Below are 18,054 nucleotides of genomic sequence, written 5' to 3'. Positions count from 1 at the left end.
ATTACGACCTATAATTAATTTTGCAGTGAAATGATACCTTCAATTTTTAAGTTATTATTCTTTAGAGAATAACGTGCTTGTAATTGATGTCAATATTCATGATTTATTTTTTTTATATGTAATTATTTGTATATCATTTTAAATTTTCACTTAATTAACAAATAAAGAGTCCATTAAATATGAAAATGTAATACCCTCGCTGTAGCAATTCCGTACATTCTACTGTTCCGGTGACCGGTGTCGGTCCGGACAGCTAGAACATCTAGAAAAATATTTAGACTAGAGTGAGGAGTCATAAATAACTCAAATAGTAATAAGAAAAATTTAGAAAAAATTTTAGAAATAAAATACAACTAAGTTAAATGAGCCGGTGCCCTAGCGATGGGTAACCCAGTGGGAAGTTGCGATCCTCACAGTAAGGAGCCATAAACCCAGGAGAAAATTCATGAAATAATTTTTGGGACTCCAGAGAAGAGTCATTGAGGTTTCAATGGCATTAGAATGCAAAAAAAATGCTTAGAAAAATTTTTAGATCGGTATAGACGATTTTGGCTCAATAAGCCAAACAGAGGGCATTTTGGTCATTTCGTCATCAGAGATGATTTTTGGCCAACTTGTCTAGTTAAATAAATAATTTACATGACATAAAATATGAATAAATATTGCTAAAACTTGAATTGAAAATGGGTAGTAAAGAAAAGAAAAGAAAAGAAAATGAAGAAAATTGGAATTTTGACATCACATGATGTCATTTAAAAAGCTCCACCCAATCACCATTTGACAAGCAAATTAAAAGGGATAAAAATGACATAAAAATGAGATAAAAATGAAACAATTCCAGCAACCATCTCCTTCATTCAGCCGAACCAAGAGAAGAGAGAAAGAAAGAGAAAGAGAGGCCTCCATTAAAGCTTTGAGTGAGCTTGATTTCCACCCACCAAACCACCTCAAAACCCTAGCTTCCCTTCACAAAATCGTCTCCTCACACTTAGAGCAAGACTTGGATAGCAAAAAGGAAGAGAAAAAGTGGAGTTTTCAAGCCTTGAAAATTGGCTAAGTCAAGGTTAGTGTTACTTCTTCCATAAATCCATGAGTTTACCTTATGTAGATTATGAATTGAGTGTTAGTTTTGGAAGAAAGAAAACAAATTATGTAGGTATGAAAAACCTTCAATTTTGGCAGCCTAGAGTACTTTAGAGTTTCAATGATTCAAGTGAATTATAGTTGTGAATTGATGCAATTGAACATGAAATTGATGATTAGAACATTTGATAGCATGATGTTTGAGCAAATTAGAATTTTGGAGTTAGGGTTTGAAGAAAACTTACGGTTTTGCTCATGTGATGGTGAATGGAAGTCCTAATAGTCAATTAGTGACCATTTGGCTGTGTTTGATGAGGAATTGAAGTGAATTGTGGCTTTGGATTTGAGGTTGGGCTTGCTGCCTCATAGGACCTGCAGGGCTAAATGTGAGTCCAGTAAGTTTGGGTTATTGTAACTTGAGTTGTGTAGGTTCAATTGGTGCAATACCAAGTGGAAATGAAACTAGACACATAATGGCACAACTTTGATGAAGAAATCTTGCCCAGAAAACAAACTTAGGATGACCTAAAAATTGGCCAAATCCTGATAACCAATTTTAGACCTAGTAAAAGTGACCAAATGAACAGTATTTGTTCATTTAGCCATAACTCAGAGTAGAAATATTCAATTGACCTGAATTTTAGATCAATAGAACACTTAGACAATTTAGAACAATTTTTATGAAGAACACAAACTCAAATTCTGAACCTAACCAATTCAAATTGCTAGTCCAAATTAGAACACTAAATCTGGCAAAACCAAATTGCCCAGAAATTCTGGGTACAGGTCAATCCGGCCAGTTATGGTAAAATGGTCATAACTTGAGCTATAAAACTCCAAATGGAGTAATTTAAAAAGGGAATTAAGGAAGACACATAAAGGAACAACTTTCATGAAGAAAGTTTTGTCAAAATGCTACTGTAACAATGACCAATAGAACAGTAAACTTAAGGCATGAAATCTGAAAATTTTGAATAACATAAAATAAGCTTTGAAATGGTATTGGCAATCAATACCAACAAATCTAGAACCCACAATGTGGTATAATTATGTATCTATAATTTGTATACATATTATGTATAAAAAAGTTAACAAATTGAGTGAATAGTAATGTGTGAATAGTAACCCCTAAAACATAAGGAATAATAAAAGAAATTAAAGAAGCAATTATGATTGATAATATATAATATGATTAGTGAATTGTGATTTTTGAATTTGAGTGACCCTAAAACATAGAAGAATGTTTTAAGTACAATGGTGCATGAGAACCATTGATGAGAATTGTGATCATATAAATTATCAAATGAATGTATAAATTATGAAATTTGTCATGAAATAATGAAGTCATAAAATATAATATATTAACATTTAATGGTACTATGTGCCTATGTATTGCCTAGACACGTGTGTCAGATTGAATAGATTGGCATGCCAACAGGGTATTATTTTAGCAGTACTGAGAAAGACTTTATGCCTGTATTCATAGCTTTATGCCCGCACTCAAAGCTTTACGCCCGCACTCATGGCTTTTATGCCCGATTATGTGTTATTATGGATTTTTAGCCATACTAACTGCATACGTGGTTGACGTTTCGCGTCCCATGGTATACTGGCCCGAGGCACCGCATTGTCCAGCGCCAATGACCCATTATCCTGTTTAGTCAGCCTGTCATAGGTTACTTGGGCAGTGAAATTTATTTAAATGAGTTAAGAATAATAGCAACTGAAAATATTAGCAATTAAATAAAAGAGTAAAAATATTTAAAATAAATTAGATTAGTTATTTAGCAGAAAGAATTGAAATGAATTTGAACGATATTAAAATTTAATTATTACGAAATAATCTGCGATAACCTAAAAAGTATTGAATGAAATGATAAAAAGATTTGCAAAAGAGATATAAGTATATTGCTACTGTGAATTTAGGAATAAATTGCTTCTTAATAGGAATAAATTAGAACAAAAGATAGTTGATATTAGAAGTATTATATTAAATTAGATTAAATTCCACAATATCCAAAGTATAATCCATTTCTTTCTTTATTTGTATATTATTTTTTTTGTTATATTATCGCACCACTAAGCAGCAATACTTAGCGCGATGGATTGTTTCCTTCGCGCAAGTGCTGAAGATAAAGCCCAGTGGATATTAGACTGGGATTTTGGAGTTCTGATCTGCAGAGTGTCCAAGGTTATCACCTCCTCAGCAATGCACGTAGATAGGGCTCATATAAGTCATATTTTGTATTTTGTATAAAATGCTTAGTTATAGTATTGTAATGTAGATTATGAAAATATAATTAATAGGTATGTAATGTAATTTATGAATTATATGTTGAAACATAGATTATGGAATTGTAAATTAATGAAATTTGAGAATTTCTATATATAAATTGTGCATAAATGGAAATGAATGGAAATGAATATGAAATTTGAAATATATGGATGATATTTGAAATATGAGATGATCATGAGAATAATTGATAAGATTTTTATTGTAGAATGTTATTGAAAATTTCAAGCAAGTGAATAGTGAAACACACCAACTGGTAATAGAAACAGGGGAAATTTCTCTGGTTTCTCCTTGGAAAAATAATTGATATTAAAATATAACGAGAATCAAATTATTAAAGGAATAAAGTAAGATAAGATAGGGTACTCCGGCACCTAATATAGCACACCTTGCTCGGCTACACTGTAGGCGGGTGAGGGGTGTCACAGAAAATTTCTAAAATTAATATTTTAAAATATTAAATTTTATAAAATTGTAAAATTTAAAATTAAAAACAATTTTTAGCCAAAAAAAATATAAGTTTATCTCATAAAAATAACAAGAATAATTATTATCTTTGTAAGATTTTTTGCAAAAAAAATTATCTTAAATCAATAGATGATACTTAACTCAACTCAACTAAGCCTTTATCCCAAGAATTTGGAGTCAACTATATGGATTCTCTTTCTCCATTCTAAACGATTTAGGGTTAAATCGTCGGAAATGTGTAATACTTCTAGGTCATGTGTACTACTATTCTCCAAGTCAGTTTAAGTCTACTTCTTTTCCTTTTATTTTCTAACCTAATGTGTTCTACTTGTCTAACTGGAGCCTCCGTATGTCTACACTTCACATGACCAAACCACCTCAATCTTTCTTTTCTCAACTTATCCTCAATTGGCACCACTCCTACCTTTTCTGTAATACTCTCATTACGGACTTTATCTAGTCTAGTATGACCACTCATCCATCTTAACATTTTCATCTCCGCAACTCTTATCTTAGACACATACGACTCCTTCAGTGCCCAACACTCACTACCATATAATATGGCCAGTTGTATGGCTATATGGTAAAATTTTCTTTAACTTATTGGGAATTTTGCAATCACATAAAACTCCCGTGGCACTTCTCCACTTCAATCATCCGGCTTTAATCCTATGACTAACATCTTTCTTACATCCCCCATCTACTTGAAGGATTGAGCCAAGATACTTAAAGTAATTACTTTGGGGTAGTACCACTCCTTCCCTATCACCAGTTCGGCCTTCACTGAACTTACAATGCATTTATTCTGTTTTCATTCTACTTAACTTAAAACCCTTTGACTCTAGAGTGCTTCTCTAAATCTCCAACTTTCTATTGACTCCTTCTCACGTCTCATCTATCAAAACTATATCATCTGTAAACATCATGCACTAAGGGATACTCTCTTGTATATGTTTCATCAATTCATGTAAAACTAATATAAAAAAGGTAAGGGCTTACAGCTGAACCATGGTGTAATCCAATTGAGATAGGAAAATCTTTTGTGTCCCCTCCCACTATGCGCACAATAGTAGTTGTTCTTTCATACATATGTTTCAATACTTGTATGTGCCTAATAGATACCCTCTTTTGTTCTGACACTCTTCATAAGACATCTCTTAGAACACTATCATAAGCCTTCTCCAAATCGATAAAAACCATGTGTAAATCTTTCTTCACATCTCTATATTTCTCCACTAAGCTTCTAATGAGAAAGATTGCTTCCATAGTTGAACAACTGGGCTTGAAGCCAAATTGATTGAGAGAGATAGAAGTGTCATGATGTAGTCGATGTTCCATATCTCTCTCCCACAACTTCATAGTATGGCTCATGAGTTTAATTCTCTTGTAGTTTGAGTAACTCTGCATGTCTCCCTTATTTTTAAAAATAGGTACTAAAATACTTCTCCTCCATTCATCAGGCAATTTCTTTGAGTTTAAAATCTTATTAAATAATTTAGTTAACCATGCCACTCCCATATCTCCCAAACACTTTCACACTTCAATTGGTATTCCATCAGGTCCACAGGCTTTACCCACTTTTATTCTATTAAGTGCTTCCTTTACTTCTAAAGATCTAATCCTTCTAGTATAATTTACATTCTTTTCTATTGCTCTGTAGTCTATATTCACGCTATTACCACTTTGACTATTGTTAAAGAGATCATCAAAATAATTTCTCCATCTTTCTTTAATGTCCTCATCTTTCACCAACACTTTTTCTTCTTTATCCTTAATGCACCTAACTTGATTGAGATTTTGACATTTCTTTTCTCTTCTTCTTGCTAATCTGTAAATATCTTTCTCCCCTTCTTTAGTTTCAAGTTTCTCATATAACTTTTCAAAGGCCTGCGCTCTTACTTGACTAACTGCCTTTTTTGCCTCTTTCTTTGCTATCTTGTACTATTCATATGCCTCATTATTATCACACTTAGGTAATTTCTTATACCATTCCCTTTTTCTCTTCACTGCCTTTTGTACTTCCTCATTCCACCATCATCTCTCTTTTGATGGTGGTCCATGTCCTCTAGACTCTCCAAGTACTTTTCTAGCTACTTCTCTAATCTTCGATGCCATCTATATTCACATATCATTGGCCTTCACATCCAACTTCCATGCTTCAAACTCAAGAAGCTCATTTTTGAACTTCACTTGCTTTACTCCTTTCAACTCCCACCACTTTGTTCGAGCTACTGTCACACCTTACCCCTCTGTAAGGCATAACATGATCTCGTAGAATACCTAATGAACTACCGAACTTCACCTACCGATAACTCATTAAGTACCCTACAAGGGATTTTAAAACAATTTTCTTACTTTTTATAAGTGGTGAGCATTTTCTAATAGGTATCAAAACATTTAATTAGAGTTTGAAAACTAGTTAAGATTTTTGTCCCATTTTATTTTTTAGCAAATTTTATAAAAATTTCAGCAGATTGCCGTCTGTATTTTGAGAAAATAGTTCTTCAAATACCTGTAAAAGGCACTTCCAAAGATTTATCTCAACAACTTCTTCATTTCAACATCCATCCCAACCAATTGCAACATCATTTCTCAATTTCCAAAATTTAACATCATCAAAAATACTACTAAGTAATTTCATCAAATTAAAACAAAATACTTCCATTCATATTTCATTAAAGATAAAGCAATTTATATACATCATTACAAAAATTTACATTAAGAAAAATCCAAACTAAAATTTATTACAAGTTTTATACAACTGCTCATGACCATTTCCTACATTTACATACATTACATACATCCAAAATAATTTTTACAATCAGGGTATAAAATATACCCGATAACCTTCAAGTATGTAGCTCCTCAATCCTCAGCAGCTCACTCTGCGGTTCCTCTAGTCTCTATATATGCGACAGCAATAATAGCCATCGTTGAGTACTAGGACTCAGTGGTGCACAACATACTAAAATAACATTTATGCAGAATTTAAATCATACTTATTCAAAAATTAAACTGAATATGAGAAATAAACACAAAACATGATTTATATGCATTTACTCCAAACAATTTCATTTCGAAAGTCTCAAAATAAATTTCACAAAAACACAGTTAAATCATGCCATTCGAAACAAATATAATCTCAATAGCCAGAGGCTAAGGAGAAGTCACATCACAAGGCTAGCTAGCTCAAATATATGGGAACCCATTTTTTTTCTTCTTCTACTGGCACACACCTCAACACTTCAGCCAGAGAAGGAATCAAAATTCGAAATTGATTTTCCCCACTAGTCATGCTAGTGAGGTATTCAAATATATGGTCATGACACTGTGGTTTCAAGACTATCTTAACAATTTACTAAACATTTGATGCCATTTCAAACACAAACAAGTAACCTTTCAACAATTTAAATCAAAAGCATAATAAACATTTCAAGACAATGGTGTCACAATTCAATATTTCAATTTATTCAAAACAATGTGCAGAAGAAAATTTGCAAAAATTCTATGTTGTGCACAAACCTTATACGAGTCGCCTCTTGGCCTTGACTCGATCCCTCGGGTTCTTTCCCGGTATTCTTTTCCACTGAAACACACAGTTTCACAGTGTTTCAGTATCATAACTTATCATAAATCCAAAAATAAATTCAAATTTACTTTTACCTAGCTTTAATATGCTAAAATTAATGTTCTTTAAAATTTATGTTTCGGGGTTACTATTCACTACACTATTCAAGTCAATTTGTTGACTTTCTAAGGCTTAATAGGTATGGGAATTTCAATTTCACCCACATACCACATTTTGGTTACTAAATTTGTTGGTTTTAGTTGTTTTCTCAAATTTTAAGTCTTTTAGGCAAAATTGTAAATTTTCAGTTTTGGTGTCCTATTTTGCACTATTCCATTAGTCATGTTGCTGTTAGAATTTGGCTAAATTTTCTTCATATAAATTGTTCCTTATTGTCTTAACTTTATTTTCCTTTTTGAATCACTCCATTTGGAGTTTTGTCGCTCAAGTTATAGCCATTTGAACATGGCTAGCCGGATTGGCCTGACCCAGATTTTCTGGGCACCAATTTGGTTCTGGCAATTTTAGGTCACTAACTTTGGGTGGCTAAATGACTTGGTTAAGGGCATAATTTGGACTTGTATTCTTCATGAAAGTTGTAGGGATATGTCTCAAATTTCTACTGGTAAAAGTTCAAGTCATTTAGACCTGCCTAGCCCAAGTTATGGCCAAATGAACAAACACTGTTCATTTGGTCATTTTTGTACAGGTCAGATTGCCTAATCCGGATTTGGCCAATTTATTCACTATGCTATAGTCACTTTCTGGGCATGATTCCTAAATGAAAAATGTGTCATTTTGTGTCTAGTTTCATTCTCAATTGGCCTCACACTAATTGAGCTTGTAAATTTTCAGTTTTGGTCCCTAAAAGGGACCTTGGTCATGCTGCCTGCAGCATGTCCCTAATCAATCCGAATTTGAACCTAATTCTAACACTTCCAACATACCTCAATTGGTCACAAATGACCATTTTTCAGCTCCAACAAGGTCAAACACCTCATTTAACAAATTCTCACTTCTTTCCCCCCAAAACCCTAGGTGCCAAACCCTAATTTTCATACACTTCAAATCTAATATATTCCAATCACCAATCCATAGCTTACATACATCATTCAACTTAAACAAACCTTTAAATACATCAAATTTACTCATTTTAAACCTTAACTTACTGCTGGCTGAATTTACATCTAGTCCTCCAATAATTATTTTTGTTTCTTTTTAAGCATATTTCTAAGTTCATTAAGCAATATATACAATAATTAAACTAAAAATTTGAAGTTTGAATTACTAACCTTATGCAGAATTTTCTTTCCCTTCAAACCTCTTCCTTTCTTCTTTCTTTCTTCTTGGACCTTCCTTTCTAGTTGCCCAAACAAATTTTAACCTTGGCAAAACAATTTTCTATGGTGTGATTTTGAAATTTGCAAGCTCAAAGATGAGCTTTAATGGTGGTTTAGTGAGGGAGAGGGTGAGAGAGAAGTCTCACGGCAAACTTGAGAAGATGACACCTTTTGTTGTTTTTTTTTTTCTTTCTTTTATGTATTTTAATCCTTATGAAAGATCAATAATTATCCAAATTTTATTTTTTTTTTAATTATAATGTTTATTACATCATGCATGATGTCATGTATGATGTCATCACTTTTCACTTTTCCTTTTTCTTTTTTTTTTCTATTTATTTTCCATTAGTTCTTTAATTCAATTGCCAACTCTAAAATTTTCTTTCTTTTATTTGACAGTTAGGTCAGGAGTCAGCTCCAGGGGTCAATTGATAAAATTGCCCCTCGCCGGTTTGACCCGGTTTACAAATAATTCAATATTTCTTTCGGATCCCTAACCTAATTATTTGACTGGCTTAACATTTCTTTTTCGTGATTTTCTCTTTTCCACTGTGTTCGCAATAGTCCTAAGGACCGCGGCGTCACATTTTACGGTTCAAAATTTGAGTTTAAATCGACTTCGTAATCCTTCTCGAGAAGGTCACCCATCGCTGTGACTCTCGGCTCATTTAACTTCTTATATTCTGTTTTTCTTATTTATACTTAATTAATTTAGAATTACTAATTATTTGTGTTTAGGACTTATCTAGTTGTCTTAAGTGTGGTTCTAATCCCCTTAATTATCCGGACTGACACCGGTCATTAGAATAGTGAAATATACCAGGCTATGCAAATAGGGGTATTACAGCTGCACTATTTCTTCTAACCTTACTTGAATTGTTCCTAAACTCGACATCCAATACCACTAACCAATGTTGACTTGTTAAAGCCTCTCCTGGAATGACCTTGCAATCCTTGCATAGAACTCTATTTTTCTTCCTGGTTAAGAGGAAGTCAATTTGGTTTCTATGTTGCCCACTTTTAAAAGTCACTAAATGTGACTTTCTTTTTATAAAGTAGGTATTTGCTAGTATTAATTCATATGCCATAACAAAATCTATGATACTTTTTCCCTCCTCATTTCAGTTGCCAAAACGAAAACCTCCATGAATATTCTCATAACCTTGCCTATCACTTTCTACATGTTTATTCAAATATCCACCGATGAAAACATTCTCTTCATTCGGTATGCTTTCTATTAGATCATCCATATCTTCCCAAAACCTTTGTTTACTCTCGCTATCTAGTCCTATTTGTAGGGCATAAGCACTAACTACATTTATTATTTCTTCTTCTAGTACTAGCTTTACTAGTATAATTCTATCTCCTACTCTTTTCATAGCTATTACAACATCTTTCAATGTCCTGTCTATGATTATGCCCACTCCGTTCTTGTTCCTCTCCTTTCTAGTAAACCACAGTTTGTACTCTAAATTACCCACTTCCTAGCTTTTCTCTCCTACCCATTTAGTCTCCTGAATGCAAGCAATATTCACCATTCTTCTCTCCAAGGTATCCACAAGCTCCTTTAATTTTCTTGTAAGTGATCCAACATTCCAAGTACCAACCCTGATTCTCCTCCTATCCTATTCATTCCTAATTGATCTCCTTCTATGATATCTTCTATTGTTCTCTATGACTATCTTGTGTTCTGTTCCACTATTTGTTCTACTATTTGTCCTATAGACTAACTTCTTTATCCACACCCGTCCATGATGTGGGGACCCTTGCTCATTTAACACCACACCCAGGCGCCGGTATGGCACGTCGCTTTCAATGAACGCCCTACACCCTTGCATATTTCTCACTACACCCGAGCTCCGATGTAGCACGTTGTAAGTAGAGGACCCCCCAATGTTTGTATCATTGGAATCCACATCATAGGGTGTGACGAAATTTTTACGTTGGTTATCACCTACCGCAACCCTCCTCATTTATCCAGGCTTGGGACCGGCTAAGCACAAATTACTTAGGCAGAGTTTAAATCAATAGATGATAATCACAATTTTATATATAATATATTAATTATAATCAAATTCTAACCATATTATCTGTACATATTTTTTCAGAAAAAAAAATATTAACATAATTTATTAGATAATCAATACCAATTAACTTCTAAGTTTTCAGGTTAATCTTTAATATAAAAAAATACAAATCAACTTCAGTTAGAACAAAATTTAGTTCTCCTCAACCTATTAGTTTAGGGTTTCTTTATTTCTTTTTTTATATTTTTAGAATACATTTATTTTTCTTAAAATATGTTGATTTTAATTGCCAATTAAATTTAGTTATTCATTATTATAATACAAAATTACCATGGATATTTTTGTCCATCCCATTATTCTCCTTTCCCACTTTTTATATATGTTATAGATTATAAAAATTATTTATTTAAGAATATTTAATTAAGTAAGAAATTTTATAAATTTTAATCGGAATAGTTAAACTTAGAATACAATACTAATATCAAAAATTATTTTAAAAATTATGAATATTTTCATCTAGTAAGTTCTCCCTCCTATTTTATTTTTTATGAATTAAAATAAAAAATTTACATAGAATATTTAAATAATGAAATTTGAGTTAAATTTTAAATATTTTTTATTGAAAAATCTTATACAAAAATAATAAAATTTATTTTCTTATTTATTTGGATGATTTTTAAGTATTAATTTTATTTAACTCAATAAAATATAATGTAAAATATAAGTATTAATCCAAAATAATTAAATAAAAATATGGACGTTACATTATATTTTATTGAGTTAAATAAAATTAATACTTAAGGTATTTAATGTATAAAAATTATGGGAATTTATTTGGAATTTTTTTGAATTTTATCTTTACAATTTTATTTTTTATGCATTTAATTTTAAGAATTTTTTAAAAATATTTTAAAGACCATGTGGCACATTATAATTATTTTGCGTTTTAAAATTTTTTGTAGACTTCTTGGAAATTTTCAATTTTTTTGAGACTTATTTTGGGTCCTAGGCTGAACAAAAAGACCTGAAAAAAGTTTAGGTTCGAATCATGTCCGAATCAAACTGATCAAATCGGACTAGCTTTTTCTTCTTTTCCTTTCCTCCTCCCACGCGCCGATTTTCGCCCCATGTCACGGCCCAATGTCTGGCTAGATTGGCACTAGGACTTAGGTCAGCTTAAGGCCTCCAAAAGTCTATAGTAAGCATAAGTAGTATACAACCTAACAATAAAGTCCAAAAAGGAAGGCCCAAAATCAAGAGAACAAATGGACAGAGTCCAGCCATAAAATGAACAATCCAACGAGAGGAAAAACTCACCCAACCTGTAACAAGATAATATCCACAATTTAAGAAGCTCGGCTCACCCTCACAATCAACAATCATATCTAATATCACAATAGGGAGCTCAACTCACTGTAAGTCCAACATCTCACATACTTAATAAGTTTAATAAGTTAATTTTTACATCATAAAGGTAACTAATATAGTCATTATGGAGTTCTAGATATAAATAAATAAAAATAATTACTATTATTACATCAATAGTTCAAGTTTCCCTGCAAGAAAGGAAGGAGGTTAAGTTCAAAGTAATATCCACTGGTCATCTGAGAAACATAATAAAACAGGAGTGAGTGTTCAACTCAGAAAGCTAGCTATTAATTATAATTATAATTTCTATAACTATTTAAGACCAATGCATTCCTAAGTATGAAATACACGCCGAGCATTTATATGAAGCAAATCACTCAATTCTCATATGAGAAGATAATTTAGAGCTACACACACACCTAAAATAGCATTTCCATATATACTATGAGTGCTAATCCCCTATCTAGCTCTTTTATTCCAAGACTTACTAGCAAGCTCAACTCAAGTCAGACTTTCACTTAAATCCATGCATGGGGGCCAACAAGATCAACTCAAAGCTGTGCCTCACCCGGACTTTCCATATCCATAAGGACCAGATTCCAGTAAGACTAGCTCAAGTTGTGACTACCTGTCTAATCCATATCCATCTTATACCTCATATGTATAACATACACCGCTCTAAATTATCCTTAAGGCAACAAACAAAAGTAATTAACAATAATTAAACATGCAGCAACAGGAATATCTCTAATATATTTTAACTAATTATATGCATAAATAAATATTTATAAAAATGCATGATCATGCTAGATGGATGAATAATATTGAAATTATAAAAATAACTAACATCTAACTCACAGTGCAACCCAATGCCTATTGGCTCTGTTGAGAAGAAGAAGATGGTTGATTTGGAACACCTAAGCAAACATACCAAAGAACTATCAAGAATAGACCAACAATGATTAATTAAAGAAACCAAAGACTTCTTATGTTCATGTTAAAAATTCGGTAGAGTTTCTATTGTGCCTAAGATCTAACCTCCCTGTAAGAAAACACAAATATTTCAATAACCCAAAGGCCCCATGCCTACCATACAACACATACAATGCCCATTCGGGGCCAGCCAAGACCGATTAACTATTATTATTGCCCAACTTCAACTCAGGAGCCTAAAATTCATTTTATCTAGAAAAAAATTATCCAATTCACTTTCAAAATTCTATAAATATTCCTGGAGGACTTCAATAATATTTTCTTAATATTATAATTGAAATTACTGCATTTCAATCATCTACGAATATTTTATGAACTATCAAGCTAAATTTCAACTTAAAACAAAAAGGGTCAATTTAAGTTCAGGGTTACCTATGCTAATTCTGACACCTAGAATGCGTCTGGGCATTTGAAAATGGTAGAAACAATTATAAATCAACCTACTTCAAAAGTGGGTCACAAAGCTCATGCGTCTAGACCAAAATTGCAATCTCAGGCACCAATGAAATTTCTCCAAAACAAAAGTTCCTACATGAAGCCTATAACATAATGAGTTAGAATATAATTTTATTTAATAAAAAAGATAGCCTTAATGATCCAAAATCTCACCAGCAAGCTCATAGGTCTTAGGAATTTTTTAGTGCTAAAAAATTCTTAAATTGGTATCATTTGAAGCTCTCAGAGTGTACAATGCGTATACTTGGATTTTTGAGAAAAATTCTGATTCAGGAGAAATTTGTCCTTAATTTAAAATAGGGTAAAACTTTCAAAGCTCGATTTATGCAAACTGGAAAATAATACTGCACAAGCTTAGTATCTATGTGAAACTCATGAGGAAAGGAGCTTTTGAAGACCAATCTCATCGAAAATGATCACTGGATGGGGGAGATTTGGTAAGAAAACTGATTAGGTTGTTTTGGAGTGTTTGGGCATTTTTCCATCTAATTATTGATCGAAATCTAAGTGCTAGAGGGAAAGTAAGGGTCGCTGGAGGTGGAGGGTGGTCAGAGGAGGTGGTTGGTGGTGGGTGAAGAAGAAGGAAGAAGAAAAGGGAAGAGGGCTTAAAGGAAAAATGCCAAAAAATAGGCCAAGGCAAAGAGGGAGGGGGGGGGGGGGGGGGTGGTGGGGGGATGAGGGAGGGTGGCTCCAAAGCCGGGAGGGAGGGGTGGTCTGGGTATAATAACATTTATCTTTTCCCTTTTTTTTTTTTTAACTTAAGAAAATTTCAATTTGATCCTTACATTCTAAAGAGTTATTCAATTTAATCCAAACTTTTCTTCAATCAAGTCCATTTCTATTTAAACTTATTTAAATCTAGTTTTAAATAAAACAACAATTATAATAATAATAATAATAATATCAAAATATAAATAAAAATATAGTAATATAACCATGACCATATTAAGCTTGTGCACAATGTAGAGTGGGGGTGTGAGGTGAAATATCATCTACTAGAATTATATAAAATGCACCAGGTAATACCCAGAAAAGATGGTGGAGTCACAATGGTCTCACTTAGGTACCACCTTTTTAGACAGCATTTCCTAAACATGCACTTCATACAATCCTAATAGAATCAAACCACTAGTAAGTACCGTCTTCCGATAACACTATCACGGTACTAAGGATTTATGCCACGAATGCATAGATAGACAAGAGTCACCACCCAGGTAATAACCGGGATATATTCAGTATTTCTTCCGAGGGTCATGGATGGCAACTTACTCCTTACAGAGTTTTCACAACCGTTATTACCATAGCCCAATATTTAGGTTTGGGATAGTGGGTACGTAAGGGGAAGGTGTTAGGCACCCCTTACGCCTGGTCTAACCTCGTTAATTTGAGTGCCAGTCCTCTACTAATGTTTTTAGAAGTCTTGTTTATTATTCTTCTATTAAACTTTATCCTAAAAATGCAATTCTAATCCTACACACGTAAGTAATTCACAAAAGGGTTGTTGTTTAAAAGCAATTTTCATACACAAGTAATTCCTATCTATGGGGTTGCCAGTTGACTTAAATTAATTTATTATTGAGAATTTAATTTACAAACAAATTCAATTTTAAATAACCCTAAGTTTCTATTTAACCTAATTAATTAATTTTTCACCAAGTTACCCTAAGGATAATTAAAGTAAATTAATTATGTACATGTGTAATTTATTCTAATATCACATAAAGCCTAAACAATCACAACCTAATAATGATTTCTAACATGCAAATTTATTTTATAATTACAAAGTATTTATTTAAATTAATTACGTGCAAAAGTCAGTTAAATTAAAAATAAAGTTAATTTTAATTAACCAAATAAAAATCATATTATTACTACAATCTCATTCCAATGGTTATTCTAGGAATTTAGGATTACTTGTTAGTAATTGCAGTTGCCATTGGGGCAAGCTACCTTTAAAAAATGGTCTTCTCTTCTAGTATGGCAATGATATCCCTGGCTTACTCCCATTTGGCTCCATGTAAGCTTCACGCAAATGCCCACTTTGGTACTTACCTTAGGGCTACTTACCAATTTTATTTGTAATAAAAATAAAGAAACTAAAAAGTAAAGAAACTAAAGAAAATAAGAAAATAAAGAAAATAAGAAAATACTAATAACAATTCATTTTGGATTCTAACTCTAGTCTCCTAAGGGGTTAAAATTCCTAATTAGTTACAACTACCTAAGGGTCCGGATCTTCTAACATGATCCAAATACTTCATAACACTTTTTGAATTAAGAAAAATCAAAAAAATAAATTAAATATCAATTAGAACTCAAGAACACCCAAGAACATGCATAAATATACAATTCTCAAATTCTGATAGATTGACGGTAGTAAGAAATTTGATTTTTGAAAAATAGTTAAACACTTCTAAAAATCATTAAAAAATTATTAACGATAGTCAAAACATCATACAACATCATAAAATTCATAGATTAAACAAAACCCTATCCAAATAATCTATACAAATCATAAATTTTCCTAATGATAGAATTGCACTACTTTTTGTAAAATCCATAACTCACCAACCATAATAGATATGAATGCAAAACTAACTGGAAAAGATTAACAAGATTCCAAACTTAATTTTAGACACCATATTTACACAAAAATATTAAGAAACAAGGGAGATATAGGCTCTATAAATCGGGTATCCTGCAAATCAGATTTTACAGAAACCCTAATTTCAAACAGCTATAACTTATAAAATATTAAAGCTTTTTTAGTAATTCTTAAGCCTAAAATTAAGAGAATTTTGTGTAGAATATGAATATAATTTTTCTAAATTTTTTACATATTCAGAAAATAATAAAAAATAATAAAAATATAAGAGACAGAAAACTAAATATGTGCAGAGTTGTGTATCCCCTCAAATTAAACATACATGAACTATATGAAGATATAAAATAAATTAAAAACAAGGAACATAGAATTAAACATTACAAGACATAGATCTTAAAAAGAAAATAAAAGAACTAACCTTCAAGAAATATCGCAAGAAATAAAGAAGAACTAAAAGAAATTTTGACTATTTCTCTCTAAAAATTTCTTTTTGCTTTTTTTTGTTTTGTCTTCTCCTCCTCTTTTTTTTTTTCGCTTCTCCAGTAGGGTATTTATAGGGTTTTGGGAGAGAAGTGTGATAGGGTTTGGAGTCATAGGATGATAAAGTTCAGATAACTTAAACAACTAGGATTGCAGAATTTGGATGAGACTGAGATATGGATGAGGTGTTTCAACCAATAGGAAGAGAGGAGAAGGGGAAAGCACCAATGGGGGGTGAGGAAGAGGTGTGGTAGGGTTTGAAGTCCTAGTGTGACAAGGTTCAGATAACTTAAACAATTGATATTGAGGAATTTGGGTGAAACTGGGATATGGGTGAGGTGTTCCAACCAATAGGAAGAGAGAGAAAAGGGGTGGCACCAATAGGGAGTGAGAAAGAGAGTGGGGCCAAGGGAAAGAGAGAGTTTGTATGGGAGAGGGATAGAGAAAAAGATATTTTCTTATTTTAATTTTCAGAAAATAAATTAAATGGGTCCTATTTAAAATTCCTAACTAGGCTTTCTTAGACCCATGAGACCCAATTAAATTTAATTATATCCATTTAAGAACTATCCATATTAAATTTAAACAAAACAAAATTTTATTTAAATTTAATTAAATTAATTTTTCAAAAAAAAACATATTATTTTTTTTTTCAAGATCATGCCACGGAATTAATAATTCAGCTCCATACCTCCAATTACATCTTACAGTCATATAATTTTTCATCATCAAGTTTCCCACAACCTCAATGCAAATACTCATCACAAAATAAAGGTCTATACACGAGGAGAAAATTTAAAATGCAATATTTAACTAAATTATTTAAAAATTATAATATTATATTAAACTTTAAAAATAGCTATTTTAAATTAAATTCAAAACTTTAAAATAATGCCATGAAATATATTTATTTAATAAAATAATATTAAAATACTATTAGAATTTATAAAAATTTATATTTAAAAAAAATCAGGTTATTACATCCCACTTTTCTTCTTCTTTTCTTTCTCCTCACCCCATCCCTTCGGCCAAGCCTTCCCCCATCATCTCCCACCCTATTCCTCACTGCCACCAGCCTCCAAAATGCTAGAAAATCATGCCCAAACACCTTGCATCCTTCTCAATTTTTAAGCCATATCTCCCTCCTTCGACCAGCCACCATTTCCAGTGAGATTAGGCTCAAAATGCTCCTCTCCTCATGAGCTTCACATGGACACCAGGCTTGTGCATTTTCGTTTCCCAATTTTGCGCGAATAAACCTTTGGAAGTTTCAAGCCGTCGAAGCTTTCTAGTGAAATTCCTCCCAAATTGGAAATCCAATTAAAATTTTGAGACCTCCAACTTGTCTTACTCATCGAGATCTTTAAAAAGAA

This window comes from Hevea brasiliensis, chromosome 5 (assembly GCF_030052815.1).
Source record: "Hevea brasiliensis isolate MT/VB/25A 57/8 chromosome 5, ASM3005281v1, whole genome shotgun sequence".
Lineage (NCBI taxonomy): Eukaryota > Viridiplantae > Streptophyta > Magnoliopsida > Malpighiales > Euphorbiaceae > Hevea > Hevea brasiliensis.
This window is presented reverse-complemented; position numbering follows the sequence as displayed.